The 14774-nt window shown below is 47.2% G+C and overlaps 1 pseudogene across 1 annotated transcript; it reads left to right on the top strand.

Moving 5' to 3' along the window:
• Positions 1 to 1824: 1824 nt before the first annotated feature.
• LOC125505935 (disease resistance protein PIK6-NP-like) lies at positions 1825 to 11448 on the top strand (annotated as a pseudogene). Its single transcript, XR_015611920.1, has 4 exons — positions 1825 to 1950; positions 2667 to 3614; positions 4583 to 5112; positions 10354 to 11448. The product of XR_015611920.1 is annotated as a disease resistance protein PIK6-NP-like (transcript).
• Positions 11449 to 14774: the final 3326 nt, after the last annotated feature.

Consider the following 14774-nt stretch of genomic DNA (forward strand, 5'->3'; position numbering starts at 1 on the left):
GGCATGGAGGCAGAAGAATCCCTCGCCGGCAATGTCGTGCCCCATGGTTTGGAGAAGAAGAGGTTTGCCGCGGGATGGGCACTGCGCCGAGGTGTGCCCCTCCTTGCTGCACACCACGCAGAGCGGCTGGAAGGTGCACATGTTCTGGAAATGGCCTGTGCGGCCGCACTTGAAGCACTCTGGGCCGCCAGCATCTTCGACAGGGATCGGCTCCTCCTGCGTGCCCTTGGACGAGCCCGGCGCCTCAGATCTGGGCGGGAGGGGAGGCTTGGCAGCCGCCGCCCCCGCAGGCTTGGACTTCTTCGCGAGCGAGTCGCCGACGCGGTCGCCACCCTGAGCTGCCATCTGACCCTTGCGCTTGAGCTCGAGGCCTTTCTTCCTGTATTCTTCCTTTTTCTTCTTCTTACGCTCCTGCTCCTTGAGCCACCATGCGGGTGGTGGCCCCCATCCGCCCTCGTCGGCGGCGTGCCCACGGGTGCGGTCCCGCGGAGGCTCCATGTGCGGCTTCTCCCCTCGGCGGTCGGGCTTGGAACCCATCGACACCACTTCGGCGAAGGAACGAAGCAGGGGTGGGGGGGGGGTGGAGTGAGGTGGTGGAAGCGAGCGGAGTGACCGAATCGCCGCACCTCTGATTTGGAGGCAGGAAACCCTAGCGAGATGTCTAGGGTTCCACGGGGGAGCCAAAGCCATTTATATGGGTGCGCAGTGTGGGCCGTCAAAGGCAGGGCTTCCACTCCAGGGCCGGAGTGGGCCACGAGCGCGAGCGAGGCCCCCTGTGGCTCAGGCGCTTGCATAACCCTTGGCTGGGCCGGCAGACGTGGCGGCCCCGCAGGAGGCCCGCCAGGCGCCTTGGCAGATAGGCCCAGCCCGCCACTTGGCGCGTCGTCCCCAACCCTAGAGCGAGGCGACCCCGAACCCGCCGGCGCCGCCGCCGCCACCACCACAGGGCAGGGTCGGCGTAGGTCTGAGGGACAGTCCCGCGGCGGCCGAACCAGGACATCCACGACCCTCACGCGCCGGAGAGGCGCGCAACGCCCTAGCCGTATCCAGAGTAGGCCGCCGTGAGCCACGGCCTCCGGGCGCAAAAGCACGCCGGCGCCCGGCCTTGAAGGAGCCCCCGAGCTCCTCCGCGCGCGCCACAAACTCCCCAATGGAGCAGGCCGCACGCATGCCTGCTGCAGAACCCGGCTCGGCGCACACCTCATCTTCCTTCTCGTCGTCGGAAACCTCCTCTGCCAGAGCCCAAAAACGGCTCCCCGACTGCCGAGCCGCTCCCAAGGCGATGCCGGCCGTCCTCCTGGGCTCTGACGGAGCCGCCGCCGCTCCGTCCCTCTCCGGGGCCTGAGCGTCAGCGTTGAGGCCGCCGGAAGCAGAGACAAGCGCGGAATCGCCGCCCCCGTCGCCCGGGACGGCTGTCCTAACAGGAGTCGTTGGAACCATCTCACCCAAGCCGTACTCAGTTACTAGGCCGTAGGAGTCCTGCTTCTACATCCTAACACACTCCTGAGTCTGTATATTTTTTTCATTGTTCTGTAGCAAATCATGGGCATTTAACTAGTTTAACTTAATGGTGGTGTAGTACATATTGGTCTAAAACATATATTTTTAGTTGTTTTACCAAAGTAAAAAAAAAGAAACATGAAAAATATAATAGAGAAGACGAAAAAGAAAAAGGAAACCTACTAGCAGCAGCAATAGTAGTAGTAGGAGCAGTAGTGCTGGTGTGCTAGCTAGATGTGAGAAAATGCCGCACTGATTGATAAACTATTCACTTGGGACTCGCTTCTTTTAATATAAGTCTCCCATCATCTGTCTCCTTCCTATGACAGGATCTCCTCCAGATCTCACCTCGCCTCTGTGGAAATGAAAGTCTCCTATCCGGTCTTCTCCCGTCACCTTAAGAAGTGATGCGTTGAAGAAATCATCTCAAGCTCTCGCCTAGACATACAGGTAATTACCAACATTTCCTTGGAAGATCTTGAGTGTTAATTCTCCAGCTCGCGCATTAGGCTGCTGCTTCCACGCTCGGAGTCATCGACGCGCTCCGGCTGCTGCGCCAACATAACTTAGCTTGCTCTCTCTGCCGCGCTCGCGCAGGCCACCGCCACGAGGTACGAGGTGCTGTCTCCCATGCCGCCGGGCGCATCCTCTATCCTTCGTGCTCCTCCACCAGCAGTGGTAGCCTCCACATGGCACGGAAATGGCCGTGGAGGTGGCCTAGATCTGGGTCTTTAATTTTTTTTAGTTCATTTTCTTCACACAACAAAATCCATGTTCAGAGTTTCTTTTCTTCCTTCTGGGAGCTGATTCAGCGGAGATCTTGCCATGACCAAAACTAGGGCAGATCGGAAGTTAACACTGACTTTCACTCATGGATTGCTAGCTTCAGCTAGATTCTTTCTTTGTGCCCTTCCTTTCCCTCATGCACACGGATATAAGTACACACAGTAGTCGAAACTTGGCATTATGTGGATTTGACACTTAGAGTTTAGTCAAAATGTATGATGAACCAGGTTCATACTTAGTTGATTCAAACTTGCCAAACATTTTATGGATGGAAGTTACACTTCTCCCATCTTGAAAACTGTATTGGGTGTTGAAATCTTCAAAATCTTGTTTGCAACCTTCTCATTTTGGAAACCACAATTTATTTATTTTTGAAACAGAGAAGATATTGGAAGAAGAAGCTGCAGGAGCCAGGGGTAGAAATCACATTGCAGCACCCAGTTGATCATCAACCAAAACATCAGAAAGCTCTTTCGATCCGGCAAGGCAAGTAGTATGGAGGTCGTTACCGGGGCAATGAGCACCCTCCTGCCCATGCTCGGCGACCTGCTCAAGGAGGAGTACAACCTGCAGAAGAGCACCAGGGGTGAGATCAAATTCCTCAAAGCAGAGCTGGAGAGCATGGAGGCTGCCCTCATCAAGATCTCGGAGGCACCGTTGGATCAGCCACCTGACATCCAGGTCAAGCTCTGGGCGAGGGACGTCAGGGAACTGTCCTATGAGATCGAAGATGACATCGACAGATTCCGGGTTCAACTTGAGTGTCGGCAACAAAAGAAGCCACACAGCTTTATGGGTTTCATCCACAGAAGCATGGACATACTGACAAAGGGCAAGATCCGACACAAAATAGGCATGGATATCAAAGACATCAAGAGCCGCATCAAGGAGGTCAGTGAGAGGCGTGAAAGATACAAGGTTGATAGCGTTGTGTCCAAGCCCACAGGCACAAGTACTGATACCCTTCGCCAATTAGCCTTGTTCAAAAAGGCGAAAGAGCTTATTGGTACCAAAAGGAAGAGCCTTGACATAGTCAGGATGCTGACGGAAGGAGACGAGGTGTTCAAGAAACAGCTGAAGATGATCTCTATTGTTGGCTTTGGAGGATTAGGGAAGACAACTCTTGCTAACGTCGTGTATGACAAGCTTCATGGGAAATTTGATTGTGGGGCTTTTGTTTCCGTGTCTCTTAATCCTAACATGAAGAAGCTTTTCAAGAGTTTGCTGCATCAACTTGACAAGGGCAAGTACAATAACATCATGGACGAGTCAGCATGGAGCGAAACACAACTTATAAATGAGATAAGAGAATTCCTCCGAAATAAGAGGTATGTATTTTTAGTTTTTTCAGTTGACGTTTGTGCTTAATGTATAGACCGGTAGGGGAATTTTCTGCAGTTTTATCCTGGTACTTGTATGTTTGTCCTGGTATCTAGCTTTGATAGTGTTTATTGAACCCCTTTGTACGAAAACAAGAACAAATAGATCATGAAAAGTGGAGTCTATCTAATTCTTTAATTCTTCTAGAAAGAAAAAAGGCAATAAATTTGTAAGTTAACTGCACTAATTTGGTAATCAAAACTACATGGTCCTAACCGAAAATTTATAATATAATAATTTTAGAGTAACCAAATAATATGTGTGGTATATCATGTACTTTATTATATGTTTCTACCTGTTGGAGGCTTATATCTAAATAAATAGCTGTAGGTTCAATATTTGCAGTACTTACTGCAGATATGTTTACACCACTAACCACTCAACTCAATGTTATTATAGTCTAAAATCTGGCAGCACCTCCTTTATTGTGCTAACATCCATGGCAAGCAACAGACAATATCATAATATTATGACGAATATATCTCTAAACTAGTGAGCGGATGCCATGAGGTTGCCTCCAGTACTCTAGAGTAGGCACGCCATGAAGCCTGATGGTTCGCCTAGCCTCTTACCTATTTTTGTAATTAAGTTTACAATTATGTCATCCGTCCGATTTGCTTGAACCATAGGTCTAGCACTCTAGCTAGACCTAAGGAAATGAATAGTCCAAATTATTTGCTTTGATGAGGTGAACGAACTACTGAGTCTGATCATCCAAACTAGGACTAGATCAAATTATATTTTCTACCCATTAGGTTTTCGGTATGCAACTTTCTACTTAAGAGCCATTTAATCCCATAATCGTGCATTTTAGGGTTACATTATTTACTGGGTGTTACAACCATCCTCAGTTTCCTGATTTTTACTTGTATACAATAGCTTTACTAATATACAGCTCTTTGGTATTACCTCGCAGGTATTTCATTGTCATTGATGACATATGGGATAAATCTGCATGGGGAAGTATTAGATGTGCTCTGATTGAGAATGAATGTGATAGCAGAGTAATCACAACAACTCGCATTATGGATGTTGCTAAAGAAGCTGGTGGTGTTTATCAGCTTAAACCTCTTTCTAGCAGTGACTCAAGACAATTATTCCATCAAAGAATATTTGGAAGTAGAGACAAGTGTCCTCCTGTTCAGTTGGCTGAAATTAGTGAGAACATTTTAGGGAAATGTGGCGGAGTACCATTAGCTATCATTACACTTGCTAGTATGTTGGCTAGTAAAGAGGAACATGAAAATACATATACGTATTGGTACAAGGTGTACCAATCTATGGGTTGTGGGCTAGAAAATAATCCTGACTTGATTGACATGAGAAGGATACTATATGTCAGTTACTATGACCTGCCTCCAAATCTGAAGACTTGTTTACTGTATCTCAGTTTGTATCCAGAGGATTATGATATTAAAACCAAACAGTTGATATGGAAATGGATAGGTGTGTTAAACACAATACATATATATGGCGCATGTACTTTGTAACGTGACAGGAAAGATCTGAGATATGCGTGATAGTTAGCTAGGAGGTAGTTAGCCGGATTCTTATCTGTTGTAACTAGCTAGGTCTATCTCCTCCTTTTCTTCTTCCTCAAGATGTAACTTGGATTCTCTCCAACCGATTGTATGCGCCTCAGGGTTATTGTGCCCCTGCTATATAACACGCAACACGTCCCCTCATACGAGGTAAGACGTTTCTGCCTATCGCACATGGTAATCAGAGCCCTCTCTCTTCCAATCTAAAACCCTACCTATTCCAATCGTGCCTAGCCATGTCTTCCTCCTCCTCCTCCGGCGCTTTCCAACTTAGCCTCAATGGCCAGGTCACCGAGCAGCTGTCCCGCACGAACTACGTGCTGTGGCGCACGCAGATCACGCCGCAACTGCGTGGCGCCAGTGTCTTCGGCCTCGTCGACGGCACCTCGCCGGAGCCAGCCAAGCTCCTCTCCACCAAGGACAAGGATGGCAAGGAGACACTCACGCCCAACCCTCTCCACCCTATCTGGGTCAAGGAGGATCAGCAGGTGCTCGGCTACCTGTTGGCCAACCTCTCCAAAGAGGTGCTCATCACGGTGACCACGGTCACCACGGCGCAGGCGCTCTGGACGACGCTGGCGAACATGTACTCGTCCCAGTCCCTAAGCCGCGTCAACAACATGCGCACTTCCCTCATCAACGCACAGAAGGGAAACTAGTCCGTTGCATCCTACTTCGCCACTATGCGCGGACTGGCCGATGAACTGGCAGCGGCCGGTAAGCCGATTCAAGACGATGAACTCATCTCCTACATCCTCCATGGCCTTGATCAGGACTACCAGCCCCTGGTCTCGGCTCTGGACGCCCGCGTCACGCCTGCCTCCCTTGACGAACTCTTCTCCATGCTCAGCAACTTCGATCAGCGCATGGCGCAGTTCCACGGCTGCTCCGGTGGCGGCTTCAAGTCCTCTGCCAACGCCGCGTCTCGTGGGCGTGGTGGTGGTTCTCGTTCGCGTGGCTCCTCTCGTGGCAAGGGGAGGTCAGGAGGTGGTGGACACAGCGGTAGCGGCGGGCGATCTGGCAGCAGGGGGCGTCGCGGTGGTGGCTCTGGCAGGGCTCGCCCGGACACTCCGCGCTGTCAGATTTGTGGCAAGGTGGGCCACACAGCCAAAGACTGCTGGTACCGCTACGAGGAGGATGACGATGATCCTCAAGATGAGGACAAAATCGCCGCGGCTGCAGAAGGCTCCTACGGGATTGACACCAATTGGTATGTCGACAGCGGCGCCACAAACCATATCCCAAGTGAACTTGAAAAAGTCACAATGAAGGAAAAATACCGTGGAAAAGATCAGATCCACACAGCCAGTGGAGAAGGTATGAAAATACGTCACATTGGTCATTCAATATTTAGTACCCCTAAACGTAGCATCCATCTTAAGAGAATTTTTCATGTCCCTAGTGCCAATAAAAACCTCCTTTCCGTTCATAGAATTGCCATTGATAATCATGTGTTTCTCGAATTTCATCCCTATTTCTTTTTGATCAAAGATCAGGCAACAAAGAAAATCCTCTATCGAGGTAGATGTGTTCGAGGGTTTTACCCGTTGATTCCGGAGCGTAGGAGGTTCAATAAACAAGTCTATGGTGTTGTCAAGGTCTCGTCAACACGGTGGCACGATCGATTAGGACATGCTTCTTTTTCTTTAGTTGAGAGATTACTTAGGAAGAATAAGCTCCCGTTTGTTGGTGAGCGTCATGATGAAACAATTTGTGATTCCTGTCAAAGAGCTAAAAGTCATCAGTTACCTTATCCTATATCTACTAGTGTCTCCACAAAACCATTGCAATTAATTTTTTCTGATGTTTGGGGTCCGGCCCCTAGTTCTGTTGGTAGACACACATACTATGTTAGCTTTATTGATGACTATAGCAAATTCTCTTGGATCTATCTTCTCAAGAAACGATCCGAGGTTTTTCAAGTTTTCCAAAACTTTCAAGCTCTTGTTGAACGCAAGTTTGACAGCAAAATCATTGTTGTACAATCTGATTGGGGAGGGGAATACGAGAAACTCAATTCCTTCTTCCAAACTCTCGGTATTTCACATCACATGTCATGCCCTCACGCTCACCAACAAAATGGCTCGGCCGAACACAAGCACCGCCACATAGTTGAGGTTGGGCTTGCTCTTCTAGCCGGAGCTTCTATGCCTCTAAAATTCTGGGATGAAGATTTCCTCACGGCTGTTCACATAATCAATATGCTCCCTAGTCGCGTCATCAACAATGAAACTCCTGTTGAAAGGCTTCTCCACACCAAACCAGATTATAAATCTCTTCGCGTTTTTGGATGTGCATGTTGGCCAAATCTCCGTCCTTATAATAACCGCAAACTCATGTTTCGGTCCACACAATGTGTGTTTCTTGGCTATAGTGCCCAACACAAAGGTGTAAAATGCCTTGACGTCTCTACTGGCCGTGTCTATATCTCTAGAGATGTGGTTTTTGACGAAACCAAATTTCCCTTTGCTGATCTTCATCCAAATGCCGGCGCACTACTTCGAAAAGAAATTCTTCTTTTGCCACCTCACCTTACTAGTTTTGATCATGGGGGGAACAATATTAATGATCCATTGTTGACTAACCTTACTAATGGCGAACATGAAGTGTGTGCTGATGAAACAGGAGGAAACAACAAAGAAAATGAAGTTGAAAACGGCCCAAACGGTGGAAAAATCGAGCCTTATTTCATGTGTTCCGAACCAGGAGACAGATTCTCCTCGGGATCCGTTCCGCGTCAGGAAATCAGATCCTCCCCGGGATCAGCAGCTGCAGGCGAGGGCGCAGCTGCTGCAGGATTCCCCTCGGGATACGCTACCGCAGGCGGGGGCGCAGCTACTGCGGGCACACGTGCCGGCTCCGAACCCACAGAAGACACGTGGCATGCAGCCGCTGGCCCGAGCGGTGCGCGTCTCCGCAGCCAGCCCGTGTGCTACAAGCGGCGGCCTCCGACACGCTCCACCGAAGCGAGGCCCAGCGCGGGCGCGGGATCCGGCACAGATATTCCTGCGCACACCACCCAGCCGATCGGCGCGGAACCCCACTCTGATCTGCAATCATCGGCGCATGATGAGCGGCCGGGATCTTCTGCGGCTATTGCAAGGGCTGAGTCGCGGATGCTGGCCACAGAAGATCAGACTGGCCCCGCGTCCGCTGACTCCGATGCTGATTTGGTCTCGGGATCTCCTGTGCAGCATGCTGGATCTTCTGCAGCCACAGATTTACCTCCCTCATCTCCGAGACGCACCCGGCTACAAAAAGGTGTGACAAAACCTGTTAATTACAAACACATGACCAAGTATGGCATGATTTGTTCCACAGGAGAACCAGGTGAACCAAATACAGTAGAAGAAGCACTTGGTGATGACAAATGGAGAAAAGTTGTGCATGAAGAGTACATGGCTCTAAAGAAAAACAAAACGTGGCATTTGGTTCCTCCATAGCATGGTAAGAATTTAATTGATTGCAAGTGGGTATTCAGAATTAAAAGAAAATCTGATGGAACCATTGATCGTTATAAGGCTAGGCTCGTTGCAAAGGGTTTCAAACAACGGTATGGTATAGACTATGAGGACACTTTTAGTCCAGTTGTAAAAGCTGCTACCATCCGTCTTGTTTTATCTATAGCTGTCTCCAGAGGCTGGAGTCTTAGACAGTTAGATGTTCAGAACGCGTTTCTTCATGGTGTTCTGGAAGAGGAAGTGTTCATGAAACAACCACCTGGGTTTGAAAGAAAAAGTGTTCCCTCATATGTGTGCAAACTGGACAAGGCACTATATGGGTTTTGAAGCAAGCTCCAAGGGCATGGTATTCTCGCCTTTGCCATAAAATGCAGACACTTGGGTTTGTTCCATCAAAATCTGACACCTCATTGTTTATCTACAACAAGTCCAATACTTGCATCTTTGTTCTCATCTATGTTGATGATATTATTGTAACAAGCTCATCTAATGAAGCCATTACAGGACTGTTGAAAGATTTAAGTACAGATTTTGCCCTGAAAGATCTTGGAGACTTGCACTACTTTCTTGGAATTGAGGTGAAGAGACACAAAGAAGGACTTCATCTCTCTCAAGAAAAGTATGCAACTGATCTGGTAAAAAAGGCTGGTTTGCAAGGTTGTAAACCCTCACCTACTCCCTTATCCAGCTTAGAAAAATTATCTCTTATAGAAGGAACACTCTTGAATCAAGAGGACAGTACAAAATACAGAAGTTTAGTAGGAGCATTGCAATATCTTACTCTTACTAGGCCTAATATTTCTTTTGCTGTTAACGAAGTATGTCAGTTTCTTCATGCACCAACTACTGTTCATCTGACAGCTGCAAAACGTATAGTCAGATACATCAAAAACACCTTGAGCATTGGGTTGAACTTCAGCAAATCATCCTCCAGTCTTGTCAGTGCTTTTTCTGATTCTGATTGGGTAAGCTGCCTAGATGATAGACGATCAACTGGTGGGTTTGCAATATTTTTTGGACCTAACCCGATTTCATGGTGTGCACGTAAACAAGCTACTGTCTCTAGATCAAGTACAAAACAGAGTATAAAGCATTAGCAAATGCTACAGCAGAAATAATATGGGTTCAGTCTATGTTAAAGGAGCTCGGTGTTAAGAGTACACAAGCTCCATGTTTATGGTGTGATAATCTTGGTGCCACCTATCTTTCTGCAAATCCAGTTTTTCATGCAAGAACAAAGCATATAGAGATTGATTTCCACTTTGTCAGAGAAAGGGTTGCTCAGAAACAACTTGACATTCGCTTCGTGCATTCCAGAGATCAAGTTGCAGATGGTTTCACAAAGGCCTTGCCTGTACGAAGCTTTGAAGACTTCAAACATAATCTCAACTTGTCCAAGTTGTGATTAAGGGAGGGTGTTAAACACAATACATATATATGGCGCATGTACTTTGTAACGTGACAGGAAAGATCTGAGATATGCGTGATAGTTAGCTAGGAGGTAGTTAGCCGGATTCTTATCTGTTGTAACTAGCTAGGTCTATCTCCTCCTTTTCTTCTTCCTCATGATGTAACTTGGATTCTCTCCAACCGATTGTATGCGCCTCAGGGTTATTGCGCCCCTGCTATATAACACGCAACACGTCCCCTCATACGAGGTAAGACGTTTCTGCCTATCGCACAAGGTGAAGGATTCATTCATGAAGAGCAGGGGAAGAGCTTGTATGAAGTAGGAGAGGATTACATTGCTGAGATCATTAACAAAAGTTTGGTCCAACCAATGGATATCAATATTGCTAATAAGGCGAGCTCTGTCCGTGTACACGACATGGTGCTTGACCTTATCACTTCCTTGTCAAATGAGGAGAACTTTCTCGCAACATTGGGTGGTCAACAGACCAGGTCACTGCCAGATAAGATCCGTCGACTGTCTCTCCAAACCAGTAATGAAGAGGACGTCCAGCCAATGCCAACCATGAGCAGCTTGTCCCCTGTGAGATCACTTACTGTGTTCAGTAAAGACCTCAGTTTGCTGTCGGCACTTACAGGTTTTCTTGTCCTGCGTGCATTGGATTTAAGTGGTTGTACTGAAGTGGTTAATCATCATTCGAAGGATATTTGCAATTTATTTCATCTGAGGTATCTGAGTCTAAAAGGGACATCTATCACTGAGATCCCGAGAGAGATGAGCAATCTGCAGCTTTTGCATGTGCTAGATATGAGGAACACCAAAATGGCAAAATTGCCATCAACCTTTGGTCAGCTAAGACAACTGATGTTCATTGACATGGGTAGTAGGCATGTCTCTACATTGCTTCTAAAATCAATGTCCACCTTGCCCTCCCTCTCTTCCCTTGCACTAGCATTAACAGAACCAAGAGAGGAATACTTCCAAATACTTGGGAGCATGCCGTCTCTGCGTGATCTCTCTCTATTTGTACTGTATTATCGGGGAGAAAAAGTCAAAGATGGAAGGCTAGTCGTTGGCAATGGTTGTCCCTTCAAGTCTCTTACAAGGTTCAGTATAAGGAGTACAGGAGCCACCGGTTTCATGTTTGCACTAGGAACCTTGCAAAAGCTCCAAATCCTGGAGTTAGATTTGTTCAGAAAAGAAAAGACCAAGTTTGTGATCTTCACTAGAGCATGTTTATTATGTGGTGTGTGGTGGTGATGAGCTGATCGGTAGACTTGAAAAAGAGCTGGTCGGTGCACTTGAGAAAGAGCTTGATATTAATCCCAACAAGCCCATACTGACGGTGAAGAAGGTAACTCCACGATGATTCACCTTTGTTCACAGTAACTTAATTATAGTTACTACTTGTCTGCTATTTACTACTTGTATATTGATTCTTACTTCATTTGGGTATTTGGCGCTACAAGTACTAGTTCAGTCTGCGCACCTTCATAGACTAGTGAATTTAAAATGCGGCCGCAAAGTCTGCAAAGCTTCATAGACTAGCGCAGCCACCACCGACCACCACGAATCTGTGCGCACCGGGTGGAAGGAATTGACCCATGAGGCTCCATATCGCCCACACAGTGACCTTCTCTTCCTCCGGCTAGTCACTGCCGCCATGCCATCTCCTGCTTTGGCACATCCCAGCCTCCTCCATCAACCTCCTAGGCTTTGTGGAGCCATAATGAAGCTTCTGCCGCCGTACCTTTGAAGCACATCCCAGCCTCCTCCATCAACCTCCTAGGCTTTGTGGAGCCATAATGAAGCTTCTGCCGCCGTGCCTTTGAAACTCCGTTGGCCGTACGCATCATTCTGATGCAGAGACTGGGGGATTTGCTTCTTTTCCAAAAAAAAACTTTGAAGCTCCGTGACCCCGAGCACACCTCCCAGTGGCGGCGGTGATGCCTCGCTCTGGCAGATGCATTGGTCAACCATGTCCATGCCTCCCTTGCCTGCGCATCACCTTCAGCCCTAGCTCTTCATGCATCTTCCTCGAACGCGACCCACACTAACACTCCTGCGCAGTCCCGAGCGACGCTGCCGTGTGCACACTCGCCGGTGTTCAAAGCGCCGGTGAGACATCGACAGGAGGGCTTCACCTTGGTGTGATTGGGTTAGTGTAATCCTATGTAGATTTCCAAACTTTTGGACGATGCAATTCTTAGTCCTAGTATTTAAGTTCAATAGAGGTAGCCATGATTGCCTTTCCTAAAAAAGATTAGGCTTGCTATAATGCCACATGCATTAATTAGTCAACTACAAAGCCACGTCACAGGAAAACCTACCATGCAAATGTGCAATAGTTTAGGGTGTATTCTAACTGGTATTATAATAATTTATGTACAAGTTGAACTATTGTACTTTTCTATCTCATAATGCTTTTGGATATGTTTCCAATTTATTAATCAGTACGGAGCGAGGGAAAATGAGAATTCAGTAAAATTTGAAAATATACACACTAGAGTTTCATGCTGATATGTAAATAAGGAAACATTGAATTAGGACGCGCCCCGTGACAATTTGCATAATAGTGTAATCAGTTTACTTTTGGGAAATGTTGACTGAACTCATGTCTACATATGTTTTTTTGAACAAGGCTAAATACTTGCCATTTTCATTGATTAAGAAGAAGAGAATTGCCCGGTTAATTGGCGAAAAACCGGGCTAAAATTGATACAACAACCCACATGACATGGGCACCACCGGCCAACCTGCCCACCGACATGGAACAGAAGCCACGACGGCACATGCCAACGGATGGCCACACGCGCAAGCAACCGACAGCTTCGACTTTGACAATGAGCAACATAGGGGAAATATGCAGGACTTGCACCGACCGTGCCCAAAAGAGCACCTCGGACACACCGGGAAGAACCGACTACTGAAGACCACGCCGCGACCCAAGCTCCTCTCGGTGCCATCATCGTTGCCAAACAGAAACCAACGCCCCGCCTCAGCAAACCACGCAACGAAGATGCCGCCATCTGATACGTCTCCAACGCATCTATAATTTTTGATTGCTCTATGGTATATTATCTACTGTTTTGGACATTATTGGGCTTTATTATCCACTTTTATATTATTTTTGGGACTAACCTATTAACCGGAGGCCCAGCCCAGAATTGCTATTTTTTGCCTGTTTTAGGGTTTCGAAGAAAAGGAATATCAAACGGAGTCCAAACGGAATGAAACCTTCGAAAACGTGATTTTCTCAAGAAACAAGACACAGGAGACTTGGACCCTACGTCAAGGCACAAGGGAGGAGGCCACGAGGTAGGGGGCGCGCCCACCCCCACCAGGCACGTCCTCCACCCTCGTGGGCCTCCTGTTGCTCCATCGACCTACTTCTTCCTCCTATATATATCCACGTACCCCCAAACGATCAGATACGGAGCCAAAAACCTAATTCCACCGCCGCAACTTTCTGTATCCACGAGATCCCATCTTGGGGCCTGTTCCGGAGCTCCGCCGGAGGGGTCATCGATCACGGAGGGCTTCTACATCAACACCATAGCCTCTCCGATGAAGGTCGAGTAGTTTACCTCAGACCTACGGGTCCATAGTTAGTAGCTAGATGGCTTCTTCTCTCTTTTTGGATGTCAATACAATGTTCTCCCACTCTCTTGTGGAGATCTATTCGATATAATCTTCTTTTTGCGGTGTGTTTGTTGAGACCGATGAATTGTGGGTTTATGATCAAGTCTATCTATGAATAATATTTGAATCTTCTCTGAATTCTTTTATATGATTGGTTATCTTTGCAAGTCTCTCTGAATTATCAGTTTGCTTTAGCCTACTAGATTGATATTTCTTGCAATGGGAGAAGTGCTTAGCTTTGGGTTCAATCTTGCGGTGTCCTTTTCCAGTGACAGTAAGGGCAGCAAGGCACGTATTGTATTGTTGCCATCGAGGATAACAAGATGGGGTTTTCTTCATATTGCATGAGTCTATCCCTCTACATCATGTCATAAGGTGTTACTCTGTTTTTAACTTAATACTCTAGATGCATGCTGGATAGCGGTCGATGAGTGGAGTAATAGTAGTAGATATAGGCAGGAGTCGGTCTACTTGTCTCGGATGTGATGCCTATATACATGATCATACCTAGATATTCTCATAACTATACTCAATTCTGTCAATTGCTCAACAGTAATTTGTTCACCCACCGTAGAATACTTATGCTCTTGAGAGAAGCCACTAGTGAAACCTATGGCCCCCGGGTCTATCTTCATCATATTAATCTCCTACTACTTAGTTATTTACTTTGCTATTTACTTTGCCTTTATTTTACTTTGCATCTTTATTATAAAAATACCAAAAAATATTATCTTATCATATCTATCAGATCTCACTCTCGTAAGTGGCCCTATAGAGATTGACAACCCCTATTTGCGTTGGTTGCGAGGATTTATTCGTTTTGTGCAGGTGCGAGGGACTCGCGCGTAGCCTCCTACTGGATTGATACCTTGGTTCTCAAAAACTAAGGGAAATATTTATGCTACTTTGCTGCATCATCCCTTCCTCTTCGGGGAAAACCAACGCAGTGCTCAAGAGGTACCAAGAAGGATTTCTGACGCCGTTGCCGGGGAGGCCTACGCAAAAGTCAACAGACCAAGTACCCATCACATACCCTTATCTCCTGCATTACAT

This window comes from Triticum urartu, chromosome 1A (assembly GCF_056163025.1).
Source record: "Triticum urartu cultivar PI428250 chromosome 1A, HENAU_Tu73, whole genome shotgun sequence".
NCBI lineage: Eukaryota > Viridiplantae > Streptophyta > Magnoliopsida > Poales > Poaceae > Triticum > Triticum urartu.